The following is a 223-nucleotide window of genomic DNA, read 5'->3' as shown; positions in this document are numbered from 1 at the left end:
AGAGATTGAAAGGGTGAGTGTGTGAGGAAAAAACAACAAGCAAACACACACAAGAGGAAAAGAAACAGCAAAATAAGATGAGGGAAATATGGTGTCAGGGAAGGAAATGTGAGGATATCGTAACTGTCCACGTAAATAGTGGTAAGACGAGCAGTTGCAGCGTTGCAGGCACTCTCAAAGTATGATCATATATTCTATATTTTATACACATACGTGTTGATAG

The sequence above is a fragment of the Penaeus monodon genome, chromosome 15 (genome assembly GCF_015228065.2).
Source record: "Penaeus monodon isolate SGIC_2016 chromosome 15, NSTDA_Pmon_1, whole genome shotgun sequence".
Classification (NCBI taxonomy): Eukaryota; Metazoa; Arthropoda; class Malacostraca; order Decapoda; family Penaeidae; genus Penaeus; species Penaeus monodon.
This window is presented reverse-complemented; position numbering follows the sequence as displayed.